Raw genomic sequence first — 15,359 nt, forward strand, 5'->3', positions numbered from 1 at the left:
ACATCATTCAGGGCTGGAGAATCTTCCTGAAGAGACATGGATTAGATTCATTTTGCCTACTCTCCTGTTCTGTCACTGATCATGAGTCAGGGTCCTTTGTCTCATCCATCTTTTATGTCAAATTAATGAAGACACCTACGTTGGGCAGACTTAAGAAAAACTAGATTTTAAAAGGGTTAGTAACGTCAAGAGATAGAGGACTGATAAAATTTATACACAGCAAAGATTACATTTATGAAAATATACTCCTTCTAGAGGGCACATGGCTGTTAAGCCTAAGGTAAAAGCGTCACAACCATTTAGGGACAGGAGATACAGCACATTTCACGGGGACCAGATTTTTAAAGGAAGATGCAGAGAGCAGATTATCTGAGTAACTATGTCAAAGGTCTAAGGATGTGTATCCTTGGCTCCTACGAAGGGCTCAGGGATCCTAGAATAGCTGTACATTTCATAAAGACAAAACAGTACCCAGGGCCAAAGGCTTATCATCAGGGCCTTCAAAGTCCCAACATCCAGACCCAACATTCTGCACAGTCTAACCTACCCAAAATTCTAATTTTTTTTCTTTTTTAATGCTGCACCTTTCCACTTGGAATTTGCAAAACCTATTCTATTACCCAATGCATGGGTACCGTAGTGGATCATGAATATAAAATGTTTTCCCATTTTGTTATTTCTACTTTGAAAGAATATAAACTACAGCCCAATGTATTTTGTTTGATTCTTTGTTTCACTCACACTGTTTAGTACTGTTGTTTGGAAACTGAAAACCTCCTAATGAACTCAACAATACGGTAACAATTTTGTTTTCATAATGGGGCATATTCTTCTACAGAAAGAGCTAGCTTGTCAGGGTTTTAGACCTGTCTGCTTTGCTTTTTGACTGCTCATCTGTATCACAGCAGTTTACTCTCCATGTGAAACAAACACTCTTTCATTTGTTAGTCAAAAATGAAAGGAGTACCCACATCAAACCTGTCCATTACATATAACATGCATAGCGCATGAGAAACAACTTTATAATGGATTACTATTTAGACTTTTTTCACCTTTAAGTCAACAAAAAAGTGCTTAAATATGTGAAAACAAAAGGAAAGAGTATTAATAAAGAAAAATTTGAGCAAAATCTCTATCTGAAAAATTAAATAATGTTGACTACAGGGTAAGATTAAGCCATACTAGCTTTTCTTGACACTCATTCCAATTTCTCTTTGAAATACATATGAATTCACTAAGAAATAGACAGCACGAAAGAGACAAGATAAAGTTAAGATTTCTGGAAACTGCTATGTATTCCTAGCTTGTAGCCCTAAGAGTTGGATCAAACAGAAAACTGGACCAGTTTCTGTGATTTTCAAAGGCAGACAGAATCTATAACCTTTCCTAAAACCCCCTCCCCCAGTAACATCAGTAATCTTTCTGTATCCATTCAGAACTGCACTGTACCATAGAAGGTACCGTTTGCAGGCATAAAATATAATAAGTAGGGCAGAAACAAGATCCATTCTGGGGGCAGTATATATCAAGTATTACAGTTCTTTCATGTTCCCCATCTGGTCAGTTAAATACAGACTGGTTTACATTCATTAGTTTATAAATCCTTCTACTCATTAATATAAGCCAGAGAACCAGGCTGTGAAGAGAGCAGACAAGCCCCTCACATTACAACAAAACCCACACTAGACAGGGTCTGTTCTACTCATCCAGCTTTTTAATATCTGAGATAGGCTTTTTACCAGAATCTAAGTAGATAATAATGCAAGCCAAAGGGAAACTTACTACATTTGTCTGAAATGGTATAAATGGTAAAAGTTGACTTAAGAAATAGGAAAATAATTAAAAATGAAAACGACTGAAAACTTATCAAAGATTTGCTTCCCCAAGAAGCTCTGGGGCTAGATAACTTTATAGATACATTTTTTTCAAGGAAGAAATAAGTTTCTTGCCACATAAACTGTTCCTGAGTAGGAAAAAAAAAGAGTGACCAAATTAATTTTTCAAAACCTAACAAGACAAAATAGTTAACAAGGTAACCTAACAAGAAAAAAAAACCTCACTTATTAATATTGACTTACAAGTAAAAATAAAATGCTAATGAATGAATGCAATAGTATACTAAAAGAATAAACCACCATAATCAAGTTGGATTTATCTCAGAAAGACAAAGAAGATTTAATATTGGAATACGTATTAAAATAATGTGTTCCAGCACTAGGTTGAATTTTAAAAGAAACCACATGACTATTTCAAGAAATACAAAAGAAAATACTCAATAAAATTCAACATTCATTCTTGAAAATATTTCCTTAAAGAACTAAGAAACTTTAATAACAAGAATATTAATCTCAAACTTACAACCAATATCATCTTAATTGTGAAATATTATAGCAGCATCTCCCAAAGTATGTTCTATAGATAACTAGATTCTTTAAGATTTTCCAATGGAAAAGCTTCCACCACAAGATGAATTTGCACATGTTGTTCACATTTGGAGGTTAGTAAAGTACATTAGCATTGTATATGCTCAGTAAGCCCCACAATTAGAAAAAAAACAGTATCAACAATAACAATCTGCTTAGCTGTTTAACTCATTAGTTCTCAAACTTATTTGAGCATTTCTTTTCTCACTTTCCGTTATTTCACTCCTTAACCCACTTCACTGCGGCTTTTGCCACCCACCTTTCTACTGAAACTCAAGCAAAAGTGACAGGTGGTCTCCTTCTTGCTAAATCCATTAGACTTTTCTTGATTTTCATTCTATTTGCCCAATTGTGTGCTGGTTAAGTGTTTCACAACTGGCTCTCCTTGCAGGAAGAATGCTCTGGTTTGTAGTGTTGGCTAATTTCTGTGGTGTAAATACTCCCACGGTGACTGACTTAGGGCCATCAACATGACAGCAGAGTCGGGCAGAGCTGGGGCAGCAGCAGCATATTACATGGTACCCCCACCTCACAGATGCAATCCACAGCAACACCTCATCGATGTAAAATAATCAGGAAGCAATGCAGTTGGTGTGGTTACTACCTCTGTTTTTATCATAACTTGTTTCACTGCTCGTATATACAATCTAACTTTTAACAATGGCTGTGGATAACAGTCGGCTCACAAAAATCCCAAAAATTTAACAATTGACTTTCACAGGCCAGTCTGAGCTGGCTCCAGCACCGCCATCTCTGTCTCTTCATCATTTGATATTCTGTGTATCCTCTACTCTTGAAACTGTCTCCTCCCTTTGCTGCCTAGTGACCAGTTACTTTGAATTCTTATCCTAACCCTATGACTACTACGTTTGTCCTTTTTCTTGGTACCTCTTCCTCCTGAGTTCTTCGATCCTATGTGTTCTGCAAGTTCCTTCTTGGCCTCACTCTTACCCATAAACATATCTACTTGCTTACAGCTTCCAAATCTTCATCTCTAACCATGTCTTCTCTCAAGACTTCTAAATCTGTATTTCCAATTTTTGGGGAACACCTCTCCCTGAGTTTCTTCAGGAACCTCAAACTCAACAATTCCTAAGCTGGCTACCCATCTCCTCCCTCTGAAGAATTAAAGACACACAATCCAACACATATTGGACCACTCCTCGCTCCCTGCTAGATGAAAAGGTGTTCTAATCTCTACTCCAGCCTTGCAAAGTACATTCAAGGAAGCTCAGTTCATAACTGAGCAACACTTCTCACATCCCTTTCCCCCTTCCCTTCGACTTTTTCACACCCCACACTTTCCGAAGTGTCACCTTCAGCAAAAGCCCTCCCAACTCAACACTTCCTCCATTCTCAGCCCAGTAATGTCATAATCTCTCCTTCATCTCTTTCGCAGCACTTTATGACACAGGGCAACTTAAATCTCCTCCAGCTTTTCACGTCCAGACCCTTTCTTCTCATTCTCCAATACTTCAGCACAAAAATCTAGGAACTGACCTTGTAAAATCAACTTTTCTAAGGGTAGGGGAAACGGGTTTTGTGCTGTCAAATGAAAATTCTCTTTGGTGCATTGGGGGAAGGTGAAAGTATATGAACGCTCCCAAACGACTAATTTTTATCCCATTGAACTAAATACATGGGTCTCCCACTAACCCCGCAAATCGCTAATTGATTCCCTTAGAAGCCAGAGTCAAGATGAGCCAATCACATCCTTCCCTAGATTTTTACAACATGCATACAAAATTGGTTATTAAATTGACGTCTATATCCTGAGGTGGCAAAATAAAATGACTTCATTTGAATTAAGAGGAATTTAAGAGAAAGAGAAAAATGAAAATAAAGAATCTCCCAAGGGTGGTCGGTTTTAAGTGACAGTGGAGTTACTGAATTGAATATAAGGTAAAGATTTGGTGATCTAACTTACCTTGTCACAAGTAACCAGAATAAGTACTTTCAAGTTGCTTACCGCTTACATGACCCATAAACGGATTTGCAGTGAACCAGAACAACTAAAAGCTTGGATCTAATCCATGGTTACATCTGAATACGGTTACACGTGTGTAGATATAATTGTTAATTGTGGAATGGTGCTGGTAGTATGGGGTAGAGTGGAATGGTGCTGGTAGTATGGGGTAGAGTTATCTCATTCTCTGGCAAGTTACATAATGGAAAATTAGACTCTTGCTAAAGTGTGCAAGACAGGGTGGCTGGGTTCAGGCTGCTTGAGTTCAAATCTTAGTTTTATCACCTGGCAGGTTATTTTTACCTCTCTGTGTTTGTTTCTTCATCTGCAAAATAGAGATAATAGTGTATACCTTTTACAGTTTGTTGGAAGAATAAAACGAGATAATGTACATAATGTGCTTAAAATAGAGCCTGATACAGAATAAGTGCTCAGTAAATATTAACTATGACTATCAATTGCTAGGCTACTTTTTTGTGCTTGAGATAATTAAGAAAGAGTCCTTTAGAAGGATGGGTAAATGACAGCTTAGCTGAGGATTTAAACTGTGGAGTAGACTGAAGTGTAAACTGAACTGGAATAAAGCATTCTCTAAGCATGAAATCCTATGGTTACATTTATAAATCAATCATAAACTAAGTTATCCTAATGAGTAATATTACTCCAAAAACTCATGATACCTATTTAGGATTAGGAAGTCGAATGAAACAGTAGATTTGAAATTAAAAAGAAACAATTATGGGGCTTCCCTGGTGGTGCAGTGGTTAAGAATCCGCCTGCCAATGCAGGGAACACGGGTTCGAGCCCTGGTCCCGAAAGATGCCACATGCCGCGCAGCAACTAAACCCGTGCACCACAACTATTAAGCCTGCGCTCTAGAGCCCGTGAGCCACAACTACTGAGCCCGCATGCCACAGCTACTGAAGCCCGCACGCCTAGAGCCCGTGCTCCGCAATGAGAGAAGCCACCGCAATAAGAAGCCCGCTCACTGCAACGAAGTAGTCCCTGCTCGCCGCAATTAGAGAAAGACTGTGTGCAGCAACGAAGACCCAACGAAGCCAAAAATAAATAAATCCCTGGTGGCGCAGTGGTTGAGGGTCCGCCTGCCGGTGCGGGGGACGCGGGTTCATGCCCCGGTCCAGGAAGATCCCACATGCCGCAGAGCGGCTGGGCCCGTGAGCCATGGCCGCTGAGCCTGCGCGTCCAGAGCCTGTGCTCTGTAGCGGGAGAGGCCACGGCGGTGAGAGGCCCGCGTACCACAAAAATAAATAAATAAAATGAATTTTTTTTAAAAAAAGGCAACAATTATTTGTTGAGCTTCCGATATTTGTTAGCAGTGTTCTAAGCACTGGGGATAATGAACAAAACAGACTAATATTCCAGCTCTTGTGTAACTGTGTAAATAAAGATGTAATAAAAAATATTAGATGGTGTTAAAGGATCCATATGCTATATCTGATATATCTACCATGTGGAAAAAAAGAGGAACTAAGGTTGTTAAAGACAATTAGGAATTATTTCAACAAGCTACTGTGCTTTACTAAAGTTTATGAATTAAGGTCTATTGATGCCCTTCTCCACATCTGAGGATTAGTGATTCACTAATTTTTTTAAAAATCAGTTGAAATCCAGTTATAAGTGATAATCAATTTTATTTTGTCTCTGAAATAGCAACATAAGCATTTTGCTCATGTTACATTCAGAGTAAAAAATCGCTAATGTACAACATGGTGACTATAGTTGATAACACTGTATTGTATAATCAAAATTTGCTAAGGGAGCAGAACTTAAATGTTCTCACCAAAAAAAAAGAGGAAGACAGAGAGAGAGAGTTGCAAGGTGATGGATGTTAATTAGCAAATGGAGGGAAGCCTTTCACATTGCATATGTATTTCAAGCCACCACAATGTATATTTTAAATACTTTACAATTTTACGTCAATTATACCTCAATAAAGAAAAAAATCCCTACTTCCTTATTTGATTAGTAGATTAAAATACATTTCATTTCCATACTATAGTTAGAGACCAAACCAAAAAAAGAGATATTAGGAATTGGGAAACCGGAAAAGGAAGAGGGCAATCGGAGGGAGAGAAACAGAGGCAGAAAAGGAAGGAAAACAAAGAGACAGAATATGGGAAACACAGGGGAAAAATGAAATGAAAAAGGGGAAAAAAAGGTGTGAACAAGAGGGAATAAAAACAGAGCTAGAGGAAGAATTGAGGGGCAGAGGGAGGCAGGAGGCAGCAAGGAGGAAGAAGATGGGAGAGGAGAGGCTCCGAAACCAGAGTCAGAGGAAATGACGTTTCCTGTTTTAGCTCAGCGGCTCACTGTGGATACAAACATCAGAAAGTCATCACTGGTGTTTTAAATACTGTGCAAAAATTAAGAAGCCACCATAATTATTGAGCCAAAAAGTGTTCACATCGGTAATTACATAAGGATGTTGCCTTCAGCAAACTGTTTTTCTCTAAACTCACATTTTCCCTACTTCTGTGCCTGTGCTAATAGTAGTTTCCCATGTGAAATGCTTTGTCCACCATCACCCCACGTTCGATGAACAATATTCAATAAATATTTATTGGGAGTTACCTGGTGGCGCAGTGGTTAAGAATCCGCCTGCCAACGCAGAGGATACGGGTTCGAGCCCTGGTCCAGGAAGATCCCACATGCAGCGGAGCAACTAAGCCTGTGCACTGCAACTACTCAGCCTGTGCTCTAGAGCCCGCGAGCCACAACTACTGAGCCCACGTGCCACAACTACTGAAGCCTGTGCTCCTAGAGCCTGTGCTCCACAACGAGAAGCCACCGCAGTGAGAAGCCCGCGCACCACAACGAAGAGTAGCCCCCACTCACTGCAACTAGAGAAAGCCCGCATGCAGCAACGAAGACCCAATGCAGCCAAAAATTTAATTAATTAATTAATTTAAAAAAATATATTTATTGAGTACCTACTATATGCCAGGCACTGTTCTAGGAACAGTTTGAAATGTTACATAGATTATAATGAAAAATATCAGCTGTTTCAATAATACACAACGAAAATGAGCTATTTTAACGAAACTGTCCACTAGGCTTGAGGTGAAATGAATTTTTTCTTCTGCAGCTAACGTTTTTCTCCACCAGATACCATTGGCACTAAACCAATCCTTATGAAAATCATGTCCCTTATTGAAGTTAAAAGCATTCCAGCATTTCCCCCCAAATATGGTAAGGCTATCACTCCTATAGGAGTTGAGTTCTCTGGATCTTCCCAAGTACAATTAATCTGTGATGATTTTAGCTGCTAAAATGTTGAAGCCTGTAATAACTAAGTGAAATAAGTTGAATAATAAAAGTTATTTGAACTTTCACCCACATCAAAATGGAATCCCAAAGACATTCCCCAAATGGGTAGCCATGCCTGGTCTTGTTCAACCTTGGCGTTACATTGAACAAATGATTTACAATCACGTCAGCAGCCTGTGATTTACATAACTCACTTCTGCAGAAATTCACGTTGCTTGTGAAAAACATCATATGGAAGAGGAACTTACTCCAAATATGACAATTGGAAATAAATGAACGCTGAGAAGGCATTAGGGAACAGTATTTTCTTTAAAAAGAACTGTGGAACTAACTGCACAGATATGTTTAAAAATCAAATTTGCATTCAAATTTAGGGAAATGTAGTTACCCGTATGATAAAAATGGTCGTACACATTGGTGTTCCAATATGGTCAATTAAGAAAGAAATAGGAATGTAATCTGCAAAAATGCTGAATCACTACTCTGTACACCTGAAACACACAATATTGTAAATCAACTACACTTTCATTTAAAAAAAGAGAAAGAAATATGTTCTCTAAGTTAATGTTGTAGAACAGGAAATCAGCTTAAAGTTGGAAGGGACTTTATAACCTCCCTAATTCATTTCTTCTATCAAACAAGACTTCTTAACAGATGGCCGTTCAGATTCTGCATGAATCTCTACTGACAAAAGCACTTACTTCCTCACAAGGCAGCCTTCCCCACCGTTGGACTACTGTAGTCATTAGAATTCTTTCCTTATCCATTCACCTGTCGATAGACACTTAGGTTGCTTCCATGTCCTGGCTATTGTAAATAGTGCTGGAATGAACACTGTGGTACATGTCTCTTTTTTTCTTTACACTGAGCTCATGTATGCCTCCCTTTAATTTCTAGCAATCCTTCGACAAGGGCTGTCTATGACCCAGGAGCTCCATAAGGGAAGGGACCAGTCTGCCTTGTCACTGCTCTTGTCCGGAGCCAGCATGACACGTGGCACAGAGTAAAGTACCATAAAAATGAGCCATAAACATGAGTAAATGGCTGATGACTGCCCTTATAGGACCCAGTCAGTAAGTCCAGTCCATTTGTCCTTTAGGGGAGTGGAGCTCTACTGGGATGAAGGCATTTGTTTTTTTCAATCTGTTGTGGATACTTTTATAAAATGTAAAAACATGTGCCTAAATGTCATGAGACTATAAACTTTTTTTTCCATTAATGATGCTTTTCATTTCTTTTTTTTTTAATTGAAGTATAGTTGATTTACAGTGCCGTGTTAGTTTCAGGTGTGTACACCTGAAAAGTGATTCAGTTATACATAAATATATTCTTTTTCAGATTCTTTTCCATTATAGGTTATTACAAGATACTGAATATAGTTCCCTGTGCTATACAGTAGGTCCTCGTTGGTTATCTATTTTATATACAGTAGTTTGTATCTAATAATCCCAAAGTCCTAATTTATCCCCCCCTTTCCCCTTTGGTAACGGTAAGTTTGTTTTCTAATATAAACATTTATAAATGCTTATCCTCAAATCTGCGCTTACCTCGTGCCACGTCAGTAACTAGGCGTGTGTGTGGAGCACATCAGTGCCTAAACTGTCCTCAGAGGCCACTCACTGCTTCGCAACATCCCTCTCACTTTCTCTCTCTCTGTTCCGACAGGCCCTCTTCATGTTTTGTCCAGATTTTGCGATAGCCTCCTAGCTGCTGGCCCTGCACACTACTGCCAAATTAATCTTCTGATTAAATCATCTCACTCTTCTCCTCAAGACCTGGAATCTCAACACTCCTTACCAGATAAAACCCACACTCCTTTGCCTACATTCCAGACCCACTCTCATCTGACCTGAAATCTACATCTCCAATCACGTTTCTCACTCCTCACACAGACACACTACCCACTTCCAATGGGACGATCTCTGCAAAACGACCCCCCAACACACACGCTTATTCTACTAGGCCAGGCTCCGTTTTCTTACACTGGAAATTCTTTCCCCCTCCTCTTAGGCCATCGCAAGCCCTGAACTTCTTTTGCCTTTAGGTAAAATTCACATTCTTAAAATTAACTATTTTAAAGTGTGTGATTCAATGATATTTAGTACATTCTTAAAGCTGTGCAACCGTCAACTCTATCAAGTTCAAAAACATTTCTTCACCTCAAAAGGAAATCCTGCACCCATCAGTCACTTCCCCTGCCCCCCACACCCTGGCAACCACCAATTTGCTTTCTATCTCTACGGATCTGCCTAGTCTGGGTATTTCATATTAACAGAATCGTACTTGGATTCCTTTCTGTTTCTTTCCCTGTATATATATATATATATATATATATATATATATATATATATATATATTTTTTTTTTTTTTTTGGTAGTATGTGGGCCTCTCACTGTTGTGGCCTCTCCCGTTCCGGAGCACAGGCTCCGGACACGCAGGCCCAGCAGCCGTGGCTCACGGGCCCAGCCACTCCGCGGCATGTGGGATCTTCCCGGACCTGGGCACGAACCTGTGTCCCCTGCATCGGCAGGTGGACTCTCAACCACTGCGCCACCAGGGAAGCCCTCCCTGTGTATTTTTAAAGCCATTTTTCTTAAGGTTACCCTGTCAATTCCTCAGCTTTTGACGTCTAGTCCAACCCCCATATCCTCTACAGGCTTTCCCTGGATTTACCCTCCACTCCACACTGGTCTCGCCATTTTCTGAATTTTCGTAGTGCTTGTTTTCTGCCTTCTTTAGTTTAGTCTTTAATCACATAGTGCTTTGAATTTTTGGTTAACTGCTTCAACGTTACCCCTTTTTGATTCATGTAGATTATAAACTCCTAGTTCTAGGAGCTGTGCTGTCTCCCTTTGTGCCCAGAACCTACTGAAACTGTATGCAACTCACTGTGTCCGGATGTTTATGAATAAGGAGCAAGTTAAGGAAAGTGAAGTCTTGACCATCAGTGAGAGAGAGCTTCAAACCCATGTCAGTTCTTATCCTTCCTTCTATCATGCTCTCCTCCCTGCCATTGTGCTTCTCAGTGTTGTATGTATGGGTACGGGTCACCTCTTTGCTCTGGTAGGAGATGAACAGGTGTGGCTGCAGGAAGATGATGGCAGGGTGCCCAAGGGTGGAGAGGGTGCAAATTCCCTGCCTTGATCTCTTGCTAAGAGGCTCCTACCTTCATTCCACAAGCACAGATGAAGGTCTACTGAGAAAAGCGGGCATGCAGAGATGTCACAAGGCCACATAAAAAAAGGTTCATATATTTGCTTTGCTTTTATATGTACATCAGTTCCTTTGGTATTTTTGATTTGAAGTGGCTCATAAATGTGTATCTATCTTGTAAAAGGAGATTAACTGTGAAACAATTATGGTAATACTTGTGATTCATACATGAAATCGCTAAGCGTATAATTATTTTATATATTAAAAACAAATGAATAGGTTAAAACTATGTAGTGTTTTATCTAACAATTGCCAAAAAGTTTGAAAGGGAACTGGTTTTATTTTGTGCATGAGTAGTAAGTCGAAGTAACATCTTGTATCACACATCCTTATGAACTTTTCTCCAGCTGTAGTACTAAACAGAATTTGTTACAGTTGCCACTGGAAGCCTCCAAGCAAGAAAATAAAACAGTGCTCTGGCCCTTAGGCCATTTAAAACCTGTTCTTCTGACCAGAACAAGTAAAAGATCCAACCTAGAATGCTGAAGGCTATAATTAACATTTTTTTCCCTTTCATATCCCATTTTGCCCGCTTTAGAAGAGCAAAATGGAAATTTCTTCTGGCATTAATTTCATATCATTATGTGTTACGAAAAATGTTAAATAAAATAGAAATAAACATTTTAGAGAGTAATTTAGGGAATTCCCTAAACATGTAGAAAACAGTAGCACTGAGAATCCCACATTGAAAAAGCACAAAGTTGTCCTCGATATCCAACCAAGTTTAAAGTACTTATAAAGTACTGATAATGTGCCCAAGTCCCCTGTACTGTAGGCTGTCAATTAGGGAAGGTATGCAGGGCATATATATGTAAGTGGAATAAGAAGAATTACAACATTCATTCCTACTCTCTAGGAACTCACAATTTTGTTTACACAGAACTTGCACATAAAACTTAAAAGACCTGACAGCAAACAAGCAGCAAATACAATGTGTGATACAGAATCTGGAGCGCATAAAATTACATTTCAGAGTAGATCTGCCTTCTAATTATATTTTACTTCAGCTAAGATTAAAGTTAGTTTGCATTTTCTGAGTTCAAAAGCTGGTGGCCAGGGTAAATATTTCACACACATGTTGTATGACAAAGGAAATCAACCTGACATTTAAAGCTTAACATGCATAATAAGAACAAAATAATTGTGTATATGTGCTGTATTTTGTGAGGATTGGAGGTCGTTCTAGCAGGCATGGTCAAATACACATGAATTGGGACTTCCCTGGTGGTCCAGTGGTAAAGAATCTGCCTTCCAACGCAGGGGACGTGGGTTTGACCCCTGGTCAGGGAACTAAGATCCCACATGCCGCGGGGCAACTAAGCCCGTGTGCCACAAACTACAGAGCCCACGCGCCCTGGAGCCTGTGCGTCACAACTAGAGAGAGAAAACCTGCACGCCACAACTAGAGAGAAGCCTGCGCACCACAGCAAAGAGCCTGCGCTGCAATGAAAGACCCCACACGCCTTAGCAAAGAGCTCGCGGACCGTAACTAAGACCTGCCACAGCCAAAAAAAAAAAAAAAAGAAAAAGAAAATAAATAAATATTTTTTAAAAAGGCATCACCATCTGTTGGGGATGGGCAGAATGGCTGCACTTTATTAAAAAACAAAAAAACAAATACACAGGAATCGTGATATGGCCTAAAGACACAATGATGTCAATACGCTGTGTTCCCATCACTTAATTATTTTCTCAGCTTTCACTGTGTGGTTATTTGCCTGCCTAGTGCTAGCTGCTGGTTCCCCTACCCGGTCTGAAAGGCACCTGTCCCACCATCTATAAGGCCATGTCACCAGGTGGGCAGATTTTGTTTCCTATATAAGGATATTTGGTGCTGAAAAGCAAGCAGCCATTTGATAAATGTTTATGGATTTTGAATAAACCATGGTCAAATCTGTAAAATCTGAAGGCTTTGGTTACATCTGCATTGAAATGTACTTTAATAGTCCATGTCTATATATGAAAAAATTAATTCTTTTTAACTTCATATAAATTCCTTCAAAATCTATTTTCCTTATCATTTTTTCCCAAAAGTTTCATGCTGTTCAGGATTTCTCTCTAAGTGGTCAGTAATATATTTTCTGCGAATTTAAAAACAACTGAAATGGTAGTCAGACAACTGGACTGTGAATATAAAAGTTGGAAATAGCTATAATACTTAAATTGACCAAAGGATGGTCATTTGAAATAAGATCTGGGTCTCCCTTTACTCAAATATTATATTCCAGATATGTAAAAGTTCTAAATAAGCTTTTAAAGGTAAGTAGCTAACTTTATTTCCCAGGGAAAAAAAGTTGTGTGGTTTTTTTTTTCACTTTAATGGGATAGTCCCAGTGAAATTTGTTTTACATTTTTGTTAGGTGTAAATAACTTTTTTTTGTAAATAAAGTTAGGAACTATATTCACTTGGATAGTTAACCACTTAAATATATCCATTTTGAGAATATTATAAAATAAATAACCCTTCTGCAAAGTAAGTACCCTATCATTTGGATTTTCAAGAATAGTTAATAGCTTATTAACAAAAGATGCATTCCTACATCTGTTGCTAATAAACTTTACTACTGAGGGAGAAATTAATATAGTAAATACATTATACATTATGTGTGATACATACTACATACATATAACCTAAAATACGTAATAATAAGAGATTTAGGAAAAATATTCAAGGACACAGGTTTTTCCCTATTTCACACATAACTGAAAGACAGCCACCTGGCTCCAGGCTGGCCTGGCAACGCTGCCGGGTCACAAGGCAGGGATTAGGCTATTGCTTACTCTTAGTCACCATCTCGCCCATTAACATCCTTGTTAAATCTAGATAACAATACTCATGAACGTCAGGAGGGATGTACTTGTCTGTCTTGTTCATTGCTTTATCCTCCTTCTCTAAAACAGCTCTCTGCACAAAGTAGGAGCTCAACAGATTTTGGTTGAAGAAGTTAAGTCTTCATTAAAAAAGAGCTTCTTCTCAGATTTGCTCTGGGGGGGTATCATCACCAAGTTTGTGTTACCCACAAATTCTGAGAGCCATAAACTGAGTTTTGTTAGCTGAGGTTTGCCTTGGGCTGTATTGAGAATTAAATCATCAGAAATGGTAGGGGCAGGGGGGGTTGGAGGGAGGCGAAAGAAGAGAGAAATATTACTTTAGTATCCCTGATATAAAGTTTCTAAAAAGCTTTTAAAACTTTGTTTTCATTTAGATAAAGACTATTCCAAAGACATCAGACTGATATAAATTTCTCAAAAGAAATTCCAAAGAAAGTGACAAGAAAAATGTAACCTGTAATCTGGGTCAAAGGCAAAACTACTTAATATTCCCTTTGGGATTTCTAGAACAATGCAACAGAAAAAAGGAAAAATTAATTAATTCAAAGGATATTGCTCTGTGTATGTGTATTGTATACACACACACACATATATATATTGCTGTGTATGTGTGTGTTTGTGTGTATATATATATATATATATATATATATATATCTCTTTTACAGTGTTCACTCAGAGGTCTGACAAGATTTTGGAAAACCTCTACTCATTTGCTATTTTAAAGCTCTTGTTATTTTAAAAATTATGATCACAAATTACATCAAGGTCTCATAATGACCATTGGTAGTAGAAGTTTACCTTCATGTGCTTCTCCATCAGCTATTTATGGTTATAAGTTCAGTATTCTGTCAAGAGTTAGAAGACAAATAACTCTATCCTGAGGTTATTTAATTTTAGGGGGAAAAACCCCATAATAGATATACATATTTTTTTAGAAAAAGACTTAAAAGGGGGAGGAGCTTGAAAATAAAATAGCTCTGGAAACCACTGTTAAAAAAAAGCTTGGTTGTTGGTGTATGCTAAAGATCAAAGAGTGCACAGGCCCAAAGAAATCAACAAAATCAAACCTTATGTATGGCTGAGAAAATTAAGAGGCTGTGACAAAGATGGGATATTTTTTCCACCCAAATACAGGCAAGTCCAGCAGAGTACAGAGAAGCCCAATATATGAAGTAAAATTATGTATGAAATAAAACTGGGTATAACAGCAATGAATTCATGTAGTGTCTCACATTATCGTCGATGTCTTTAAAGGAATAAAAAAGCTAGAGGGGTTCTCAATGTTTAATTTACTTTTTGCTTGATCTTTACTGATCAGCGTCATAGACATACTTTAAAAAAGCAATAAATGTAGGCTTTTAATTATAGACGTAATTTTATATTACTGGCTAAACTTTGGAAAAGAGAAAAATATAAAAACAAAAAGCCCTCCATACCTCACTTTTTTTTTTTTTTTTCTTTTTGCGGTACGCGGGCCTCTCACTGCTGTGGCCTCTCCCATTGCGGAGCACAGGCTCCGGACGCGCAGGCTCAGCGGCCATGGATCTCGGGCCCAGCCGCTCCGCGGCATGTGGGATCTTCCCGGACCGGGGCACGAACCCGTGTCCCCTGCATCGGCAGGCGGACTCTCAACCACT

At 38.7% G+C, this 15,359-nt stretch overlaps 1 protein-coding gene across 4 annotated transcripts in view; it reads right to left on the reverse strand.

Annotated features, from left to right (window-relative positions):
- Positions 1-15,359, reverse strand: part of PPARG (peroxisome proliferator activated receptor gamma) — a 171,860-nt gene that overhangs the window by 105,075 nt on the left and 51,426 nt on the right. The gene's annotated exons all lie outside the window — the stretch shown is intronic.

Source organism: Lagenorhynchus albirostris, chromosome 10, assembly GCF_949774975.1.
Source record: "Lagenorhynchus albirostris chromosome 10, mLagAlb1.1, whole genome shotgun sequence".
Classification (NCBI taxonomy): Eukaryota; Metazoa; Chordata; class Mammalia; order Artiodactyla; family Delphinidae; genus Lagenorhynchus; species Lagenorhynchus albirostris.